We start from the raw sequence: 20,659 nt of genomic DNA on the forward strand, positions 1-20,659 counted from the left end.
GGAGAAGCAGGAAGGGTTAATAGGATGGGGTCTCAGTAGAGCCTCCACAGGGGTGAATGGGAGGAGAGGGGATTCTGACCCCAGATAACCCAAAGGAAAAATTCCTCTCTCTTCGTTCTTTTCCTTCTACCATATGAGAGGAAGCAGTGCATTTGCAAGGTTTAGGTATGGACTTGGGGAGCTCTTCAAAACCAGCTTTGTCCTTGTCAGGTTCTAGCCATGGCAGCAATCTGACCATCAAATGCATTTAACCAGCCCCACTTGCATGTGAAGCTGTGCCGAATGCTACACAATCATGTGAAATAGCTGCTGTTATTCCCGCGTCAGTCAGGACTCCAAGTAGCAAGTGACTGAAACCCAGCTCTAACCAGCTAAACCCAAAATGGAATCCACTGGTTTGCTAAACTGGGCTACTGGCTTCAGGTGTGGTTAGGTTAGAGTGCTTCAAAGATGTTGTCAGAAGGAATAGGGATTATGTTTTGAAGTTATTAGCGTGCTTTTCTCTTTTGCCTTTCAGAGCATATGAATTTAGTCTACTCAAGTTTGGAGGAGGGGATGAAGATTCTTTCCAGAAGGTATGCAAAGAGAAAGAAAAAGTAACACTCAACTTCTGACATTCAAAAATAGAGTTTGTAGCAAAATGAGAGCCCTGTAATCCAAGCTCTTACCTTGAGAAAATAGCCTCTACATTCCATTACCTTCCTCTTTAGAAGATCAAGGACTGGGTTTGGTAGACTAAACCTTGGGTTTTATGTATGAGAGGTCTAGACAGAGGGAGAAAGGGGGATTGTGGAAGGACAGAAGCAGCAGAACCAGTCCAGAGGCCTGGGAGGAGCAATGTGGTGGAAAAGTAATGATTAGCCCCACAGGCATAGGAAGACCCTATCCCCTGCCATGGTTCCAGAAGTATGAGAGGGAGAGCCTGGGTAGCGTGATTTTGGTCTGACAGAGGGAGGCCCACAATGGACTTTTTAAGCTATGCTAGGTCCCCGTGTAGCTTGGACCCTACCCAGATGTAGCGGCAAGTCTGTGGCCAGCTTACCAGGGTGATCACTGTGGTGGGGTGACGCAGTGGTACGGGCTGCAGGGCGGACCCCTGGGACCAGGACTGATAGGAATTCATGGCCAGAAGTCAGAAGCACCTGGAAGATCAAAGAAGAGGCTACGTCAGCCAGGGAGCACTGCCTCAGACTTGTGGATAGACTACAAACTCGCCATCCACAGACTTCACATCAGAGGCTGGCAGCACACCCAGTCCAGGCAAAACGTGGACCTTGTCCTGACATGGGCAGGCACCGGGCAGCTATACTCAAGGGTGCATGCAAGGCCAGGAGTTCCCTTTCCCTCAACACCATGAGGATGCAGAAGCACAGTCCCTCCTTCTACCCCCACTGTATATACCCTACAGGAATGATGGCCAAAACAGTTAAAAATCTTACAGGCTCAGGCATTGACCCATCTGAATGGAGTGCCTTGCTGTGTCCAGGATTAACGTTTTCACTGATGGATTGTGGGGAGCTTAGGGGAAAGTTCCAGGGAGGGGACAGTGGGAGGTGCTTAGGGAACTGAAGGCAGCAGCTGTTTACCAGCTGCTCCAGGCATATCTCAATATTTTATCAGCAAGGGAAGCCATAATGAAGGGTCCAGGTGAATACTGGCCAGGCACCATCATCTTTATTGGTGGAGCAGGAGATGGGGGAGGCCATCTGAGAAACTGAGCATGTTCTCAAAGAGGATATTGGAATTATTGGATTGCACCAAGATTTAAACCGGTTTCAACCCCTACTAACCAGTGGAGGGCCAGATTGATTATGGGGAAGCTAGAGAAATTACGTTTGTTGATACATCCAAGTTGCAGTATGACTTGAATTTACCATCTGTCTGCTTTCCTTTGTGTTGCCTTCACTCTCAGGCAGCAGCTCCAAGTGTTAGCAAATCCCAAAAGGGAAAGCACACCTTTTTCAATAGCGCCAGCAACAATCCCAAATCAGATTCCTATTGGCCCAGCTTTACTCATGTCCCTGCTTCTGAGTCAATTCCTGATTGGCCAAGCCTAGGTCACATGACTATTCCTAACCTCTGGAACTGAGAGTAGGGCGGGGCATGGCTCCCCCCAGAAATAATCTGGATGCTGTTAGCAGAAATGCTGTACTGGTTGTTATGTAGGCAGGCACGACAGAGGAACACCACGCTGCCTTCTGGGGTTTAACTTTCTAAAACTCTCAGGGACGAATGGAGTGTTTCCACAGCATGAAGTGAACTGGCACCTGTACACTTATCCATAAACTGTGATCAGCATAGATAACTAATGTTGAAAATCACAGGACTTCCCTGGAGGTGCAATGGTTAAGAATCCGCCTGCCAATGCAGGGGACATGGGTTCGATCCCTGGTCCAGGAAGATCCCACATGCTGCTGAGCAACTGAGCCCATGCACCACGACTACTGAGCCTGCGTCTAGAGCCCGCAAACCACAGCTACTGAGCCCGCGAGCCACAACTACTGAAGCCCGCACGCCCTAGCGCCCACGCCACAACTACTGAAGCCCGTGTGCTCTAGGGCCCACGTGCCACAACTATTGAGCCTGCGTGCTGCAACTCCTGAAGCCCACGAGCCTAGAGCCCATGCTCCACGACACGAGAAGCCACCACAGTGAGAAGCCCACACACTGCAACGAAGAGTAGCCCCCCACTTGCTGCAGCTAGAGCAAGCCTGCATGCAGCAACGAAGACCCAACGCAGCCAAAAATAAATTAAAAAAAAAAAGAAAATCATAAAGCAGAATTTTTCTCTTCTTAAATTTTCTTACCACACTGACTAAATTAACTTCTGATCACTGAATTTGAGGAATATAATCAATGAAATGTCCAGTCTGGTTTAAAACTTAGTACTATGTAGTATCCATAAATAGTTCCATTTAGAAATTGTTTGGTCTCTCCTCTTTTGGTTGTGACAACAACTCTTACTTTTTCTCTGTGTCTTATTTCCTCTTTTGAAAGTAAATCGCCCTCTCCTAAATCCAAGAGAAACTGGATAATTAGTTGTTGCCTGTTTTTTGTTTTTTTATAAGAAAGCTTTTTGTAATAAATACGAAGTTTAATTATTCCAAGAGAGATAGTAAAGACAACATCAGCTTTTCCTCACAGACTTTTATTTTCAGTATCATAAAACACTCCACATTATTATTATTTTTTTTTTTTGCGGAATGCGGACCTCTCACTGCTGTGGCCTCCCCCGTTGCGGAGCACAGGCTCCAGACGCGCAGGCCCAGCGGCCATGGCTCACGGGCCCAGCCGCTCCGCGGCATGTGGGATCCTCCCGGACCGGGGCACGAACCTGCGTCCCCTGAATCGGCAGGCAGACTCCCAACCACTGCGCCACCAGGGAAGCCCTCCACATTATTTTTTAAAAAAAAACTCGGCCCTCAATAAAAGAAGATATTTAAGGTCTAGGGAGAGAAAACATAACCATCAGTTTTACTCTCAAATTTATGCTGTGTCTTTTTTGAAAGGAGGGATATCTTAAAATTTACAGTATATAAAACTTAAATCTGGGCTTCCCTGGTGGTGCAGTGGTTGAGAGTCCGCCTGCCGATGTAGAGAACACGGGTCCAGCCAGGTTAAGAAGCTGCCGGAAGGCTTTGCCTTTCCCTCACCCAGTGCAGTACTGGGAAGCCCTGGTAGACGTTTTTGGGGGTTTTGTTTTGTTTTGTTTTTTTGCGGTACGCGGGCCTCTCACTGTTGTGGCCTCTCCCGTTACGGAGCACAGGCTCTAGACGCGCAGGCGCAGCGGCCATGGCTCAGGGGCCCAGCCGCTCCATGGCATGTGGGATCTTCCCAGACCGGGGCACGAACCCGTGTCCCCTGCATCAGCAGGCGGACTCCCAACCACTGCACCACCAGGGAAGCCCCCTGGTAGACGTTTTGTTGCCCCGGCTAAGATGGAGCAGGTGTGGAAATCCTCTTTGGCAGCCCTGAGGCAGCTGGCCTCTGTGACAGCTGAGAAACGAGAGCTCCTGGCCTTCCCAGCACCTCGCTGTGTGCGCTCTGGTGCTGCCTGCCAAGGCTGCGGGCGTTCCACTCATCCGTTCCACAGAGAGTTATTGAGCACCCACCATGGGCCAGGTGCTCAAGCAAAGCAGCCTCAGGTCTCAGGGAGCTCACTTCTCTACTTGGAGAGGGGGACCCATAGGATATCAGAATGGTGATAAGGGCTATGGAGAAAAAGAAAGAATGGGAGGACCAGGAATGTGAGGTGGGGGGTATGTGGTATAAAATAAGGTGTTTAAGAAGTCCACCTGAAGACTCAGTCCCCCCTACCCTCACCCCTGCATTAGCTGAGCACCCAAGAGCCATGGCTGCTGGTACATTAGGAGCCCACCAAAGAAAGTGACAAGTCGCCTGACCCCAGGAAGTGGCCAGCTCAGGAAGCCAGGCTGGTGTGCATCCCCTCCCTCCCTAAAAAGAGTTTCCTCATCTGATGAGTGGAGCTGGTTCAGCCCAAGTCTAGGGCAGTCGAGAGAGTTCAAGTTTGGGGAGGAAATGGGGGTCAGGAGAAGATTTGTTTAGACGGAGGCAGGTCCCCTGGCAGCATCTTGGGGGAAAAAGGGACATCTAGCTCCCCAAGAAGAGCTTTGGCAAGGCCACAATAGAAAGTGAAGTTCCTGGGCCAAGAGGGCTGGGGCCAGGACTGGGTGTGGATCCCTGCTGGGAACTGGAGTGTCAGTGAGGAAGGGGGGCAGACGTCAGGTCATTGGAATGGACTGGGAGGGACAGCTGTGTTAGTGTGAGCACATGGGGGCACAGGCCCCACCCCTCTGGGCACCAGGCTACACTGGGGACAGAAGGAGGAGAACTCAGGGTCAGGACCTTTCTGCTGGAGCAGAGGGTTGGTGTAGGGTGGCCAAGTTGTAGGGGCTTTGGGAACTGAGCCAAGGGGTTTGTGTTTTTCTCAGATCTGCTAACCCTGGCTAAAGTTGACCTGCCTGTTCTCTCATCTGTATAAGCACCACGGTATTTTTAACCACGAGACAAATAACATGGAGATAAATTATGAGTCTAATGGGAGGGAGCTAAGGAGGGTGAAATGGCAAGGAATCCCCAGCTTTTTATGTTGAAAGCATAAATCCAAATAGAAACCAAGCAGAAAGAGACTGAAGTCTCTGGGGAGGAGAAAAGTACGTACAGTAAACACTGACCGGCACAGTGTGCCCTGCTGTAGGAACGCCAGGGTCAGAACAGCGTGTCACGTTGCCACTTTGATCGTGGGATTTGGATCAGAGAGAACATGGGATTTGGACTTTGCTCTGGGTTTGGCTGTCTGCTGCCTGTTGGCTGCGTGACCTTGGGTAAGTTCCTTTCCCCTCTGAGCCTTCCTTTCTTCATTGGTGTAGCTGGAGCCTGCATTCTGGAGCCTGCACTGGGATTCAGTCCCATCTGCTGAGCTAGTGGGGAAACCCCAGGGGTCAGAGTGGCTGCCAGGAGCCCAGCATGGTGAGCTCGCCAAGGGGCAAAGCATCCAGGTCCAAGAAGGGAGTAGGTTTGAGTACACTGTGCTAACAGCAGCTAATCTATTCTGGGCCCTACCCCAAGTCTGATTCCTGGGCTAAGCCGTCTCTGAAAGCTAACAGATTATTTACAGAGGTACAAGCTCACCGTAATGGGGACCCCAGAAACGAGCATAACAGGGGGAAAGGCGTCTTCTCCACAGTGCAGTCTTGCCTGGACGAAGAGGCAGCGCAGGGAAAGGGGTGGGACCTGGGACCCAGCCATTGATTTGTTGGTGAGAACGGGTAAGACATCTTACCCCAGGGGCTCCCCAAATGTACAAGAGGGAAGGCGCTTTGCTGGGATTAAGTTCTGTGTAAGAGATGGTGGTAACAAACTAATATCTGGATTATTAGTCTTGTTGTGGCTTCATTTGTCACATACGTGGTGAGGGAATCTTGGTTAATACCTATCCCTTGGAGATTGCACAAGCTGTCCCCAGGCCTGAGCCTGGACACGGCGAACGCACAGCAAATGTCAGATTATCTGCAGAAACCACCTAGGAACCCTTGGGCCCCTTGGAGGACTGTTTGGGATGACCCCTGGTGCGTTGGAGTGTTGCACAGCATTCCCATGGCAAAGATTTGTAATCAAAACGTAACCTAATGTATATTTTTGAGCACCTGCTACGTGCCAGTGAGGTATACATGCTAAGAGGGATTTGAATTCTTTTTTTCCTCAGCACTTTACAAAATACTTTGACATGCATTTTATTCACATTGGTCTTTATAACAACCTAACGATGTAGGATCCCCATTTACAGATGGGAAGACTGAGTTTCAAAGAGGCTAAGTAATTTATCCATAATAACCCAACAAATAAGGGGTGTAGTGGGGCTCAAACCCGTCCTTTCTTTGGTGGGAAGCTGAGACCAAAGAGATGAAGGAATGAGGGGAAAACCCAGCAAATAATAAAACCTGAGTTTCTGATGGGAAGAGCTGGAGAAGTCAGCGGGGACTGGAGCTGGACCTGACCAGGGGTGGAGGGGGGGGGACGGTGTGTAGGATGGAGGCTGTGTGTGGGGATGGCTGGGCTCCCAGGGACCTTGCCTGTGCCCCTGGAGCTGCCCCTGACTTATCACACTTCACAGAGAATTCTTAAGGAAGCTTTCAAGAGGAAACTGCTGCTGCCCACTCCTGCCAAGTCTCTTTGCTCCTGTCTTTCTGTCTGAGCGTACAAACCACCTCTCCTGACTTCAGCGACTGCTGGTCTTGGGCTCTGTATACCGATCATTTCTAATTTTTCCTGGAGGATTATTTATGACATTCTAAAAGCAAAACCACATACTGAAATGTGCCAATATTAGAACATTAGTGAGCCAGAAATGATGCTCATTTCAAATAGCAGGGGGAAAGGGAGAGACGTGAAAAGGAATGCGCCTCTATGGGTCAGACTCTGTGCTGGCAACTGTGACATTCATGATCTCTTTCAATATTCATTACTATGCAATGTGGAAGATCGTATCAATTCCACTTTGGCAGTCGAGGAAACATTCAAGAAGTGCTGTAACTTGGCCAAAGTCACGCAGCTAATAAGTGGCGAACCTATGATTTGAATCCAGGTCTGACTTCCAATAAACCACAATTTACAGCCTGTGGAATTCAGGTGGAATCAAGAGAGGATGAATAAACACAGTTTAGCGGACAGTAAAACTCTTGACCCTGCTTTTTATTAATTCAAGTTTACAAACAATGCAGTTTCAAAGTTACCAGCTTCCAGAGAGTTCTTAAATCAGTGAAGTACTCAGAATTCATAAAATCCCAACAATTAGAGCTTGACGCTGCCTGAGATGCCACTAGAGGACCTGACACGGAGGTGACTGATTCTACCTATGAACTTTCAATTTTGAGAGTGTCCTATCAAAAACGGGGCCCCTGTTGCACTGGGTAGAGGATGTGGTAGAGATTCTCAGATAAACCTGATTTCTTTAAACGCTGTTTAGGACATGTGCCAAAGTTTGACACATCCTAATCACTTTACTTTCTTTGGCAGCTCCAACCTTGACGAGAGAGTAGGAAATACGTCTCCGCTTTGACAGGAACAATGTGTGACATGAAAGACCTCAGATGCTGTGCAGGTTTGTGACGGTTCTTCAGAAGAAAGCACCTCCTGCCTGTTCTGTTCAATGCCAGTCCAGGTGAGTCACTGCCAGCCAAGCAAGTATTTTAAGACATGAAGAATCTAAGCCAGAACCAGCAAAGAAAGGTGAAGGATGGATTATCGCCATTCGCTTTGATGGTTGTCACGGTGCTGGGAAAACCTTTTCCCGTTAGGGTCCGGCTCACTGCTGTTTTGCTAGTGGCCACCCAGACACGGGTGTGGGACAGGGCGTGTGCACACACACCTGCAGCAGACACCCACTCTAGAGGCTCACGTTGGTTGGGTCGTGGTTAATCGGCTGTGCTCGTGCGAATGGTAAATCCGCGACCGACATCAGCTTGCGGGGAGCCAGTGTGACCCCACCTCCCGCGACATCACTGGATGTTTTGGAGCAGAGTCCATGGATGCAGGAACTACCTCACTCGCTGCTCCCTGCTTTAGCATGTGGCTCTGGAAAATGCCCCATCGCTGTCTCTTAATTACGATCCAAGGCTCAGGTCTTCTGCTAATCTGAGGAGCAAGGGAGAGCTTCCAGGTCTCCAGGAGCTGGGGAGAGGGGCAGGGGTGCTGCGCACAGGAAATGACTGGAGCCTGAGGTCAGGCTGCACCCTGGCACTGCCTGGGAGGACGGCCTCCTCTAATGGCACCTACGCTGCAAAGCTCTGCCTGTCTGCGCTGAAGGGGACGCCGAGGCTCTGAGTGGGAAAGTAGGCTCTATGTTGCCCTGTAGGATGACCCACACTATAGGAGCCATCGGGATGCACTGTGCACTCCCCTCCAACTTCCCATAGGGCTGCCCCTCTCTCTCCAGCTCCTCTTTCACCCATTTTTGGGGTGGTGTGTCAGAGTTGGGGGAGGAGACTGCAGGGGGGGTGGGGATGGGGTGGCAGCTACCATGCTACCTGACTTTTCCTGAATCTCTTTAATTAAACTAAGCCTTTATATACATGTAAAAAACAAGCAAGCACCATACCTGGGGCCTGCAATCCCCTCACCCAGATTCTGATTCACAGGCTAGGGGGGCAACCTTACTTTTATTAAGGGCCCAAGTGATTGGACTCTAGGTGATCCTGGACCACACTTCGAAAAACACTGGGGCAGGAATGAGCCAGCATGTGTATGGGGTACAGCTAGTGTGAGAGGTAATTCATCTAGTGTCTTAAAATAGTGGCAGGGGCTGAATTGTGATCCACAACCCCAAATTCATATATTGAAGTCCTAACCGCTGGGACCTCAGAATGTGACTGTATTTGGAGACAGAGACTTTAAAGAGGTAATTAAGTTAAAATAAGGTCTTTAAATGAGCCCTAATCCAATATGACTGGTGTCCTTATAAGAAAACGAGATTAGGACACAGGCACGCACAGAGGGAAGACCATGTGAGGACACAGGGAGAAGGCAGCCATCTGTAAGCTAGAGAGGGGCCTCAGAAAAAAATACCTGCAGACACCTTGATCTCAGACTTCCAGCCTCCAGAACCGTGAGAAAACAAATCTCTGTTGTTTAAGCCACCCTGTCTGTGGTACTTTATTATGGCAACCCTACCAAACTAATACAAATAGGAGAGCTGGTTTCACTGAATAATCCTCTCAAAAGGTAGAGAGTGCTTCAGCTTACTGTATAAACAAGGCTAGTTTTAAGGACCAAAGGACATGAGTTCCAGCCCTGGTGTGTCAGAAGTGGCTCAGGCTACACAGAAAGCACAGCTTCGAGTGTCATACATGCCTGCACTCAGTGGCCAGAACCTTCTCTCCTGGTTACCACCTGAGTGGTTTAAACAAGACAGTCATTATTTTTTTTAATTATTTTATTTAAAATATATGCAAATAGTGCTTACTGTGTGCCAGGTAATGTTCTAAGCACTGTGCAAATATTAACTCATTTAATGCCCATTACAGCCCTGTGATAGATAGATAGATAGATAGATAGACAGACAGCAGGTTCACGATCACTTAATTCAAAATATTCAGGACTTCTTTCTCTAGTTGCTTTAGGTGTAGGGTTAGATTGTTTATTTGAGATTTTTCTTGAGGTGAGACTGAATTGCTATAAACTTTCCTCTTAGAACTGATTTTGCTGCGTCCCATAAGTTTTGGGTCATCGTGTTTTCATTGTCATTTGTTTCTATGTATTTTTTTATTTCCTCTTTTATTTCTTCAGTGAACAGGAACAGTAGGAAGAAGAACAAAGAAATGCCAAGTCAGTAGAAGGAAAGAAATCATAAAGAACAGAGCAGAAATAAATGAAATACAAATGAAGAAAACAATAGCAAAGATTAATAAAACTAAAAGTTCGTTCTTTGAGAAGATAAACAAAACTGATAAAGCCTTAGCCAGACTCATCAAGAAAAAAAGGGAGAGGATGCAAATCAATAAAATTAGAAATGAAAAAGGAGAAATAACAACTGACATCACAGAAACACAAAGGATTATAAGAGACTACTACAAACAACTATATGCCAATAAAATGGACAACCATGAAGAAATGGACAAATTATTGGAAAGGTACAATTTTCCAAGACTGAACCAGGAAGAATTAGAAAATATAAACAGACCTATCACAAGTAATGAAATTGAAACTATAATTAAAAATCTTCCAACAAACAAAGGTCCAGGACCAGATGGCTTCACAGGTGAATTCTATCAAACATTTAGAGAAGAGCTAACACCCATCCTTCTCAAATTCTTCCAAAAAATTGCAGAGGGAGGAACACTCCCAAATTCATTCTACGAAGCCACCATCACCCTGATACCAAAAGCAGACAAAGATATCACCAAAAAAAGAAAATTATAGACCAATATCACTGATGAACATAGATGCAAAAATCCTGAAAAAGTACTAGCAAACAGAATCCAACAGCACATTAAAAGGATCATACACCATGATCAAGTGAGATTTATCCCAGGGATGCAAGGATTCTTCAATATATGCAAATCAATCAATGTGATACACCATATTAACAAATTTAGGAATAAAAAACATATGATCATCTCAATAGATGCAGAAAAAGCTTTTCACAAAATTCAACACCCAGTTATGATAAAAACTCTCCAGAAAGTGGGCATAGTGGGACGCTACCTCAACATAATAAAGGCCTTATATGACAAACCCACAGCAAACATCATACTCAATGGTGAAAAACTGAAAACATTTCCACTAAGATCAGGAACAAGACAAGGATGTCCACTCTTGCCACTTTTATTCAGCATAGTTTTGGATGTCCTAGCCATGGCAATCAGAGAAGAAAAAGAAATAAAAGGAATACAAATTGGAAAAGAAGAAGTAAAACTGTCACTGTTTGCAGATGACATGATGCTATACATAGAAAATCCTAAGATGCCACCAGAAAACTACTAGAACTAATCAGTGATACAAAATTAATGAACAGAAATCTCTTGCATTCCTATACACTAACAAGGAAAAATCAGAAAAGAAATTAAGGAAACAGTCCCATTTACCACTGCAACAAAAAGAATAAAATACCTAGGAATAAACCTACTTAAGGAGGTGAAATACCTGTACTCAGAAAACTATAAAACATTGATGACAGAAATCAAAGATGACATAAACAGATGGAGAGATATACCATGTTCTTGGATTGGAAGAATCAAGATTGTGCAAATGACTCTACTACCCAAAGCAATCTACAGATTCAATGCAATCCCTATCAAACTACCAATGGTAGTTTTTGAACATGGTAGAATTTGAACAAAAATTTTTTACAATTTGTATGGAAACACAAAAGACCCTGAATAGCCAAATCAATCTTTTTAAAAAATTTTATTTATTTATTTATTTATTTTTGGCCATGTGGGGTCTTCGTTGCTGCGTGCAGGCTTTCTCTGGTTGCGGCGAGTGGGGGCTACTCTTCATTGTGGTGTGTGGGCTTCTCATTGTGGTGGCTTCTCTTGTTGCGGAGCACAGGCTCTAGGCGTGCAGGCTTCAGTTGTTGTGGCACTCAGACTTAGTTGCTCCGTGGCATGTAGGATCTTCCCAGACCAGGGCCTGAACCCATGTCCCCTGCATTGGTAGGCAGATTCTTATCCACTGCACCACCAGGGAAGCCTAAGCCAAAGCAATCTTGAGAAAGAAAAACGGTGCTGGAGGAATCAGGCGCCCCAGCTTCAAACCATACTACAAAGCTACAGTAATCAAGACAGTGTGGTACTGGCACAAAAACAGAAATATAGATCAATGGTACAGGATAGAAAACCCAGAGATAAACCAATGCACATATGGTCACCTAATTTACAACAAAGGAGGAAAGAACAAACAGTGGAGAAAAGACAGCCTCTTCAATAGGTGGTGCTGGGAAAACTGGACAGCTACATGTAAAAGAATGAAATTAGAACACTACCTAACACCATACACAAAAGTAAACTCCAAATGGATTAAAGACCTAAACGTAAGACAAGATACTATAAAACTCTTAGAGGAAAATATAGGCAGAACACTCCATGACATAAGCCACAACAAGATCTTTTTTGACTTACCTCCTAGAGTAATAAAAATAAAAACAAAAATAAACAAATGGGACCTAATTAAACGTAAAAGCTTTTGCACAGCAAAGGAAACCATAAACAAGACGAAAAGACAACCCTCAGAATGGGAAAAAATATTTGCAAATGAAACAACAGCCAAAGGATTAATCTCCAAAATATACAAACAGCTCATGGAGCTCAATATCAAAAAACCAAACAACCCAATCCAAAAATGGTCAGCCAACCTAAATAAACATTTCACCAAAGAAGACATACAGATGGCCAAGAGGCACATGAAAAGATGCTCAACATCACTAATTATTAGAGAAATGCAAATTAAAACTACCATGAGGTATCACTCACACCAGTCAGAATGTCCATTATCAAAAAATCTAGAAACAATGCTGGAAAGGGTATGGTGAGAAAGGAACCCCCCTGCACTGTTGGTAGGAATATAAATTGATACAACCACTGTGGAGAACAGTATGGAGGTTCCTTAAAAAACTAAAAATAGGGCTTCCCTGGTGGTGCAGTTGTTGAGAGTCCGCCTGCCGATGCAGGGGACACGGGTTCGTGCCCCAGTCCAGGAAGATCCCACATGCCGCAGAGTGGCTGTGCCCGTGAGCCATGGCCGCTGAGCCTGCGCGTCCAGAGCCTGTGCTCCGCAAGGGGAGAGGCCACAACAGTGAGAGGCCCGCATACCGCAAAAAAACAACAACAACAACAACTAAGAATAGAACTACCATATGACCCAGAAATTCCACTACTGGGCATATACCCTGAGAAAACCATAATTCAAAAAGAGACATGTACCACAGTGTTCATTGTAGCACTATTTACAATAGCCAGGATATGGAAGCAACCTAAATGTCCATTGACAGAGGAATGGATAAAGAAGATGTGGCGCATATATACAGTGGAATATTACTCAGCCATAAAAAGAAACGAAACTGAGTTATTTGTAGTGAGGTGGATGGACCTAGAGTCTGTCATACAGAGTGAAGTGAGTCAGAAAGAGAAAAACAAATATGTATGTTATTTTTGTATACTATGTATGTATATAGTATGATCTTATGTATGTTAACACATATATATGAAATCTAAAAAAAACAAAGTGGTACTGATGAACCTAGTGGTAGGGCAGGAATAAAGACATAGACGTAGAGAATGGAGTTGAGGGCACGGTGGGGAGGAGGAAGCTGGTTGAAGTGAGAGTAACATCGACATATATACACGACCAAATGCAAACTAGACAGCCAGTGGGAAGCAGCACCATAGCACAGGGAGGTCAGCTTGGTGTTTTGTGACGACCTAGAGGGTGGGAGGGAGGCTCAAGAGGGAGGGGATATGGGGATATATGTACGCATATGGCTGATTCAGTTTGTTGTACAACAGAAACTAACACAGCATTGTGAAGCGATTATACTCCAGTAAAGATGTATCCAAAAAAAAATATTCAAGGCCAGCAGTGTTTGGTGTGTCAGAACTTGGGGACTTGAGAAAGCAAATGCATTGCATGTACTGTAGGCTGCATACTATCCTGTAGCATCTGTGACAGCATCCTGTAATCAAATGTACTCATATTTCTGTAGTGAGATGTATATAGTGCATAAATAAAGTAGCCTCATGTAACTCAAGACAGGTTTCTCTAGCAAATGAGTTTATTTCAGATCAGGTTTTGCTGCCAAATGAGTTATAAATTTTGGCATTCGGAACTTTTAAGGTTTTGAAATTATATTCTCCCTATTTCTTCAGATGAAGACACTGAGGCACAGGGAGGTGAAACAGTGTCCCACAATCATTAACTCACGGGAGGTAAGGCTGGGCCACCAACCTGGGCAGCCTGGCTCCAAACTCCAAGCTCTTCACAACCACCTGGCTGTGCCCCTCGGTGCTGCCCACTTCTTGAGCGGGGCCTGACCCATCCGTAGAATACGGATCATGACAACCTTGCAGCCTTGCTCTGAGGACCAGATACAATGTAAGTAGAGTTCTGTTATGGGTTGAATTGTGTCCCCCCGCCAAATTCATTTGTTGAAGCTTTAACCCCAGTACCTCTGAATATAACCTTATATGGAAATAGGGTCATTGCAGATACAGTTAGTTAAATGAAGATGAGGTCATTAGGGTGGGCCCTACTTCAGTCTGACCTGTGTCCTTATTTAAAAAAAGAAATTTGGACACAGACAGGCATGTGCTCAGGGAGAACGCCAGGTGAATGTGAAAGCAGAGGTCAGGGTGATGCTTCCACAAGCCAAGGAATGCCCAAGATTGCCGGCAAAGCACCGGAAACTAGGAGAGAGAGGCATGAAACAGCTTCTCTCAGTCAGCTCTCAGAAGGAACCAATTCTGCCAACACCTTGATCTCAAACTTGTAGCCCCCAGAACCGTGAGACAAATTGCTGTTGTTCAAGCCCCGCCCCCTCCAGTTTGTGGTACCTTGTTACAGCCACCCTAGCAAGCTTGTACAGGTTCTTTACACAAGCACTGGGTTCCGAGTGGGAGGCCAATAAGTGGTAGGTAACCAGGCTTACTATATTTTTAATATTTATTTATTTATTTATTTATTTATTTATTTATTTATTTATTTATTTATGGCTGCATTGGGTCTTAGTTGCGGCACGCAGGCTCTTTTGTTGCGGTGCGCAGGCTTCTCTCTAGTTGTGGAGGTTTTCTCTCTCTTGTCGTGTGGGTTTTCTCTCTCTAGTTGTGGCACACAGGCTCCAGGGCACATGGGCTCTCTACTTGTGGCATGCAGCCTTAGTTGCCCCGTGGCATGTGGGATCTTAGTTCCCTGACCAGGGACTGAACTGGTATCCCCTGCACTGCAAGATGGATTCTTAACCACTGGACCACCAGGGAAGTCCCCACTCTTATTATTTTTATGATGGAGGCTTCAGATTCTTCACAGAAAAATAATCATTCAGTTAGATGATCTCTAAGACCTCTTCCACTTTCCAGGTCTAATTTTACATGATTATCCCATGAGGATAATTCAACTCCACTTGTCACTTGCACCAATGGTCCAGGTCTTATAGCATTTCTTTGCTGTTTTAAAGATGGGAGAGGTGGTCTTAATAAGCAAAACAAAACAAAACAACGCAAGGAATTTCTTTTCCTGTGTTACGGGTTACATCCCTATACATTACAACTGAAACTCCTGAGCCCTAACTTGCCTTCTGATGTCCCTGCTTGTATCATCAACTCACTCAGCCGTGGGGTTTTTCTGAATACCTTTCCCTTGTGTCTTTGGGGCTGCCGAGGTTAACCCACAGTGTGTGCTGGGCTACAAATTCTGCAGTGGAAAGCAGAAATCTAAGGTAGAGGTTGTTTCCTGTCAGTTAAGAGTGTATCATTGGAACCCTATTTAGACCTGGAAAGTTTGGGTTCTTGAGGTGGAAATGTGTCCTCACACTGCCATGTCACTGAGCCGATAAAAGCTGCTTTAAGAGAGTCTAAAAGCTGTCGAACACTTTTTCTGTTCCTAGGACAAGGCACGGTTGGCCCCAGTGTAGGGAAAGAGGTAAAATGCTAAACAGTTTTCCTTAGGCTGCAGTGACAGGTCCCCTATTGTCAAAGCTGCCACATGGTATGCGGGATCCTTAGTCTCCCCAACCAGGGATCGAACCTGTGCCTCCTGCAGTGAAAGCACGGAGTCTTAACCACTGGACCGCCAGGGAAGTCCCCCTCTGCCTTTTAGATTCTACACATCAAGTCAGAAAGTGATTTGCTGTAGGTGGGGTGTGGCCCCCAAGTCCCCATCTGTGGAAATAGGACTTTAATAGCTGTGCATATTCAGAGAGAGGACTTCAGGTTCCTTTGGCATCCCTTTGCACCTGTTCTCAAGGCTGCCTCTCCGACGCCCTGTCAGCCCCTGAGCCTTGGGCCAGGGGGATGCTTCCCACTGGTTTCCTGGAAGCACTTCCTGACCAAGCCAGGGGGCCTCTCTCACCTCCCTGCAGCCCAGGCCCCATCCCAGAGCCAGGGGTGGCTTTAACATCTGCTTAAGTTTTTTCATCTTTGCTCCCTGTTACTGGTTATCCTCCCAGGAATTTTAGGAGAAGCGTACCTTTTCTTATCATAGCTGCAGCCTGCTGGAGTTCTGTTGAGATACAAAAATGGTTGCAGAGTGGGAGGTTTTACTTTGAGGATCTCATGGTTGGTGATTCCATCCAACACCAAAATGGGAGATTTAATTAAGCAAGAGTAAGTGCCTAATAGATGGAGCTTCTCCAAAGTGGAGACCACACCTTGTTCATTTTTGAATCCTTGGTGCCTAGCCCAGAGCTAGGAGATGTGCAGTAAAATTGCTTGTTGGGTGAATGCACCTTTGTTTTCTTTCTTCTTCAGAAAGATGTCTGATGTGTGTTAAGTCCGAGAATCATGACCACAAACAAGGCTGGAGAATGCTTCTGCTTTGTAATAGCTCTCATGGGTCATATCTAAGGAAAAGGTCCTGAGGCCAGAAGGCAGAGGTCCAGGTCTGGCTCGGCCATTATCCAAGAAACCCTGGGATCTTTGGCCTCCCTGGAACTCAGCGTCCTCCACTGCAGCATGGAGGTCATCCTTTCTCCTCTGCCTGCCTCTCTGGATGGTTATGAGAACATGACATGAGAATGGATGTAACAATTTTCTGAGAATTTCAAAGACCATGCCGAAGGTATTACTCTTATATATATTTTTTTGTTACAGATATTTGTAGACTTGAGCTGCTCATAATTATCTTTTTTTTTTTTTTTTTCCGGTACGCAGGCCTCTCACTGTTGTGACCTCTCCCATTGCAGAGCACAGGCTCCGGACACGCAGGCCCAGCGGCCATGGCTCACGGGCCCAGCCGCTCCGTGGCATGTGGGATCTTCCCAGACCGGGGCACAAACCCATGTCCCCTGCATTTGGCAGGCGAACTCTCAACCACTGTGCCACGAGGGAAGCCCCCGCTCATAATTATCTTTTGTCTCAATCTCTTTTCTTCTACAAGTTCATGCTTAGGAACCAAAGCCAGGTTTACCTCCTTCCCCAGCTAAAGAAATATCCATCCTGGTAGGCCAGGCACTGCCAAGTGCTGGCCTCCTTGGAGTTCAATCGCCTGTTTGGTCAGCAAACATTCCTGCATCACAGGTGGCGAAGGACAAGTTAAGTCTCAGAAGACGGCTGACAAATAGTTGCCAAAGCCACCGAGGGCAGAAGCGCTACGGACTTCTCCCCAGAGGACTGTGCTCCTCTACACGTCCTTGAGCTGCGTCCAGAGAGCACTTGGCGCCCATTCCGTCTAGAATAGGCCCAGGGAGGAGGTAAGTTGTGCAGCCAGCCAGGGACCAGGAGAGCCTGGGCAGGACCCTCGCCTCCTGACTTCTGAGAGCTGCCTCCGCCCCCTGCGCCTCTCCAGGGACTGATGGATGAGGCCGTGGTGGGCGGTGCTTGGCCTCCTGCTGTCTCCTGTTGCTGAAGTAACCGAGTGAGATGAAACAGAAACAAGCCACGTGACCTTGCTGCCTCCACCCACGCGTCCAGACAGCCCCTGTCTCAGCCAGAGAGTCACAGTCAGGCCAGTCGATCCGGGCTGAGCGTGGTTTTGGGGTCAGGGACCCCCTCGTCGAGGAGAAACGCCTGAGCTGGGTGGCAGCCGATATTCTCTGAACACTGTTCTTGAGCAGACAAGATGTTGAAGCCGGGGTGGGCTGGGGGGCAGAGGTTGAGGGATCAAAATGATTTGAGTGTGCGGCTGCCGGTATGTCACATAGCTGGAATTGTGCAGGGCCTGCCTGTCCTTGGTTTACTCAGGGAATCTATAGAACGAGAGGGCAGAGGGCATGGCCTCTAACCCTTACCTTTGAAATCTGTGTCTCTAGCTTTCCCGCTTGCCCCCAGGATGGGCCCCCCCAAGCTTTCAGATAAGGGCGTTTCTTTTTTTTAAATATACTTATGTATTTATTTATTTATGGCTGTGTTGGGTCTTTGTTGCAGTGAGCAGGCTTTTCATCACGCTGGCTTCTCTTGTTGTGGAGCGCGGGCTCTAGGCGCGCAGACTTCAGTAGTTGTGGCTCGCGGGCTCCAGAGCGCAGGCTCGGTAGTTGTGGTGCATAGGCTTAGTTGCTCCGCCTCATGTGGGATCTTCCCAGACCAGGGCTCGAACCCGTGTCCCCTGCGTTGGCAGGCGGATTCTTAACCACTGCACCACCAGGGAAGTCCCAAGGGCATTTCTTAAGGAGCCACATGATACCATGGGGATGAGGGCAAGGTCAGCTGGGAAAGAGATACCTCCTTGCAGGCCACAGAGAGGGGAGCTAGCCAGAGGAGAGGAGAGGAGAGGAGAGGTGCTGGGCAGGGCACCCCATAGACAACCACTGCAAGGTCTCCCTCCAGCCTCAAGGCCCAGCTCAACGATGACCTTCTTCTAAAGACTTTTCAAATCCACCTGGGCTGGAAATACCACTTTCCTCCTCTCTACTTACCCAGTGTTTTCATCTGCATCTCCCTGTACACTTAGCACCTGTTTACCATGTACTCACCTTTTGAATAACTTTTGTTTCACAAATACTAATATATGCTTATTGAAGGAAAAATTAGAAACACAGACACTCACAAAGAAGAGATTAAAAACCACTCAAATGTGCTACCTGGAGGTAACCACTGTTGGCATTTGGGGGTGTTAGCCCTATTTAGGTTCATGTCTCTTTTCTCTGCCTGCATTCAGCTCTTCTAAAGCCAAGTCCAAATCTCCCCTCCTCTCTGTGTACCCTCACAGCCACCACAAGGCTTCCCTTCAACAGGGTCTCAGTTCATGTGTTTTAAATAAATGGATGGATAAACAAAGGAAAGCACAGATGGATGAGTGGACAGAAAGTGGGGGAAAAAATGTTCTGCTACCCAAAAGTAGCCCCCGCGGAGGAACCAAGAAGAGAAGAGAAGGTGTCAGCCCTCAAAGTCACCTGCAGCCACCTTCCTCTCCCCTCCCCAGCCTCTCTGCTCCCATCAGAGCAGAATCAATGCCAGGAAGTGAGCGTGCACAGAGAGTGGGCCAGATCTGGACAATAATTATTAGTGGAAAGATAAAGATGAAGCCCGATCCCTGCCATCTGACTTGGAAACGTCAACCATGGCTTAAGGGAAAAGAGGATTCATGGAAACAGCCAAGTCAAGGTCGCCACGTGTGTGCAATATTTTAGGCTCAGCAAGCAATCTGGCCAATTCAAAGCTGCTGGTAAATGGGTTCCAAGAAATCTGATTTCATCAGCGCCGTGGACACGGGAGTACGTCTCCATGACTTGCCCCTCACTGGGTTGAAGATTATCAATGATTTATCTGGAGCAGAAACAGCAGGATTCCACATTACATCTTGGAAGGCAGCCGGAGCAAAGGCAGAGAATTAACAGACCTTTATTATTAATTCCAATACCACAATGCCCCATGGGTTCTGCAGCAAATCACGGGCTCTCTTAACAGGAGTTTCTCTGTGTTTAAGTGGAGCTGATTTTTTGTTTGTTTTTTGGGGGGAGTTTTGTTGTTGTTTATTTTTTCAATGGGACTTATCCTCATTCTTAACTATAAAGACAACCTCAAAGTCACAAATGTTCATTAATCATGCGCAAGTCCAGAGCATGCTAGGTGCTACAGGAAAAGCAAAATAAGTCAAACAGTCCCTATATTGCATTCACACAAACATCAAACATTTATTGAGGCTGTTCTATGTGCCAAATACTGTGCAAGGCATTGGGTTTTACAGCACATTACAGTTATGATCCTGTTTTAAAAGTGGAGAGGGACTTCCCTGTGGTCCAGTGGTTAAGAATCCACCTTCTGGGGCTTCCCTGGTGGCGCGGTGGTTAAGAATACACCTGCCAATGCAGGGGACACCACGGGTTTGATCCCTGGTCCAGGAAGATCCCACATGCTGCAGAGCAACTAAGCCCGTGTGCCACAACTACTGAGCCTGCGCTCTAGAGCCTGTGAGCCACAACTACTGAGCCCGTGTGCCACAACTACTGAAGCCCGTGCGCCTAGAGCCCATGCTCCACAACAAGGAGTAGCCCCTGCTCACCGCAACTAGAGAAAGTCTGCACACAGCAACGAAGACCCAACGCAGCCAAAAAAAAAAAAAAAAAAAAGAATCCACCTTCCAATGCAGGGGACATGGGTTCCATCCTTGGTTGGGGAGCTAAGATCCCATGTGCCGTGGGGCAGCTAAGCCTGCACGTCACATCTACTGAGCCCGTGCGCTCTAGAGCCTGCACGCCACAACAAAGATCCCACATGCCACAACGAAGATCCCAAGTGCCGCAACTAAGACCCGACACAGCCGAATAAATAAATTTTTAAAATAAATAAGTAAATAAAAAATTAACAAAATAAAAGTGGAGAGATGAGCCTCGGGGAGGTTACACAACTTACTCAAATTGCCCACAGGTACAGAGTTTGTAAGAGATCCCTGGTCCAGGAAGGGATTAGAATAAAGGGAAAGAATCTGACAGTTTATTATTATTATTATTATTATTTTTATTATTATTATTATTTTTTGCGGTACACAGGCCTCTCAC

The 20,659-nt window shown here is 46.7% G+C and overlaps 1 long non-coding RNA gene across 1 annotated transcript; it reads left to right on the top strand.

The window, feature by feature from the left end:
• Positions 1–4,896: 4,896 nt before the first annotated feature.
• Positions 4,897–18,015, top strand: LOC308617280. Its single transcript, XR_014015853.1, has 4 exons — positions 4,897–5,345; positions 7,537–7,681; positions 13,881–14,106; positions 16,476–18,015. It is a non-coding gene; the product is annotated as an uncharacterized lncRNA (long non-coding RNA).
• Positions 18,016–20,659: the final 2,644 nt, after the last annotated feature.

This window comes from Mesoplodon bidens (assembly GCF_964165515.1).
Source record: "Mesoplodon bidens genome assembly, chromosome: 5".
Lineage (NCBI taxonomy): Eukaryota > Metazoa > Chordata > Mammalia > Artiodactyla > Ziphiidae > Mesoplodon > Mesoplodon bidens.